The sequence below is a fragment of the Schistocerca gregaria genome, unplaced genomic scaffold, assembly GCF_023897955.1.
Source record: "Schistocerca gregaria isolate iqSchGreg1 unplaced genomic scaffold, iqSchGreg1.2 ptg000652l, whole genome shotgun sequence".
NCBI classification, from domain to species: Eukaryota; Metazoa; Arthropoda; class Insecta; order Orthoptera; family Acrididae; genus Schistocerca; species Schistocerca gregaria.
In genome coordinates, this window is record NW_026062036.1 from 70,001 (window position 1) to 72,500 (window position 2,500).

Sequence of the window (2,500 nt, forward strand, 5' to 3'; positions counted from 1 at the left end):
GCATGATGCACTTTGTGCTGGCCCCCGTTGGGCGAAAGGGAATCCGGTTCCTATTCCGGAACCCGGCAGCGGAACCGATACAAGTCGGGCCCCTCTTTTAGAGATGCTCGTCGGGGTAACCCAAAAGGACCCGGAGACGCCGTCGGGAGATCGGGGAAGAGTTTTCTTTTCTGCATGAGCGTTCGAGTTCCCTGGAATCCTCTAGCAGGGAGATAGGGTTTGGAACGCGAAGAGCACCGCAGTTGCGGCGGTGTCCCGATCTTCCCCTCGGACCTTGAAAATCCGGGAGAGGGCCACGTGGAGGTGTCGCGCCGGTTCGTACCCATATCCGCAGCAGGTCTCCAAGGTGAAGAGCCTCTAGTCGATAGAATAATGTAGGTAAGGGAAGTCGGCAAATTGGATCCGTAACTTCGGGATAAGGATTGGCTCTGAGGATCGGGGCGTGTCGGGCTTGGTCGGGAAGTGGGTCAGCGCTAACGTGCCGGGCCTGGGCGAGGTGAGTGCCGTAGGGGTGCCGGTAAGTGCGGGCGTTTAGCGCGGGCGTGGTCTGCTCTCGCCGTTGGTTGGCCTCGTGCTGGCCGGCGGTGCAGGATGCGCGCGCCTGCGCGGCGTTCGCGCCCCGGTGCTTCAACCTGCGTGCAGGATCCGAGCTCGGTCCCGTGCCTTGGCCTCCCACGGATCTTCCTTGCTGCGAGGCCGCGTCCGCCTTAGCGTGCTCCTCCGGGGGCGCGCGGGTGCGCGGATTCTCTTCGGCCGCCATTCAACGATCAACTCAGAACTGGCACGGACTGGGGGAATCCGACTGTCTAATTAAAACAAAGCATTGCGATGGCCCTAGCGGGTGTTGACGCAATGTGATTTCTGCCCAGTGCTCTGAATGTCAACGTGAAGAAATTCAAGCAAGCGCGGGTAAACGGCGGGAGTAACTATGACTCTCTTAAGGTAGCCAAATGCCTCGTCATCTAATTAGTGACGCGCATGAATGGATTAACGAGATTCCCGCTGTCCCTATCTACCAAAATCCTACCGCCCAATATGCCTTCTCCCCATCCTAGGGAAAGTCCTAGAACGGCTAATTGTAAATCGTCTCGAGAAACGATATGAGGAATCGGACCTGAAGGCCCCAAATCAGTTTGGCTTCAGGAAAGGTGCTTCAACAGAGATGGCCATTAGGCAAGTACTAAGCCACGTACAATGTGAGGAGAGGTACGTTGTTGTAGTGTTTGTAGATATAGCAGGCGCCTTTGATAACCTATGGTGGCCCAGCGTTATGAGGCGCCTAAGACAAATGCAATGCCCACAAAACTTGTACGACCTGATGGGAGATTATTTCCGGAACCGAAAGGTGATGGTGAGCAGCAAGGCTGGTGTCGTGGAGAAATGGGTCACTAAGGGTTGTCCACAAGGCTCCATTTGTGGTCCATTCCTCTGGAACCTCGTCTTTGATGAGATGGTTGTCGAGAGGGAGGGTGAGCAGTGGGCAAAGGTGGCCTACGCAGACGACCTGGCAGTCATAATAAAGGGACGAAGTAGGAAACAAATAGAAGAAAGAGCAAAAACAGCCTTAGGCGAAGTCAGCAGGTGGACGAGACAGAACAAGCTCGCAATATCACATCACAAAACAGTCGCCATGACCATCAAAGGCACTTTCGATAGACACAGACCGCCTACCATACCATTTGAAGGCAAGAACATAAAGTTTGTCCAAGAATTCACTTATTTAGGAATAACCCTTGATGAAAGACTGTCGTTCACACCTCATGTGAGGAACATTCAGAAGAAGCTGGGTGAAGTCTCAGGTGCACTCCTGAGGGTGACCAGAACAGAGTGGGGTCTGCAAAAGAAATCACTAAAACTAATATACCAAGGTCTCTGTCTCTCCGTTTGCAGGTATGGTGCAGCTGCGTGGGCAGATCGGACGAAGCACCGGTATGTCAGACGCATACTAGACTCAATCCAACGACCATTTCTTTTGCAGATGACCAGAGCCTGCCGGACTGTGTCAACTGATGCTCTCCAAGTACTCACAGGGTGTATGCCACTTGATCTGGAGATAGTCAAAGCAGCCTTGCTATACCATACCAAACATGGAATGGGTGGCTCGGTCGCTGGGCTCCAGGTTCCAAGAGCTGTCATGGGGCAAAACCCTAGATGTACTGCTAACAAACACATAAACTGTATGTTGCAGGAAGAGTGGCAGGAAAGGTGGAACAAGACACAGAATGGCAGGGAAACTTTTAGCTGGGTACCAAATGTAGAACTATGGCAGACAGACTGGCGTGGGGGCATGATTCCACCATACTCCCTGACATGTCTTCTGACAGGCCACGGCCTGAAAAAGAAAATATATGAGCTGGGAATAGAAGACGAAGGCAGATGCACATGTGGCGAGGAGGAAGACTCAAATCACATAGTCTATGCCTGCGCACTCTACAACGAACCCAGAGAACAACTTATGGGGGTTATGGGACCTGAATCTATCAGGACAAAGGAAAATTTA

The 2,500-nt window shown here is 52.7% G+C and overlaps 1 pseudogene; it reads left to right on the top strand.

Moving 5' to 3' along the window:
* Positions 1-2,500, top strand: part of LOC126318093 (large subunit ribosomal RNA) — a 6,450-nt pseudogene that overhangs the window by 1,942 nt on the left and 2,008 nt on the right.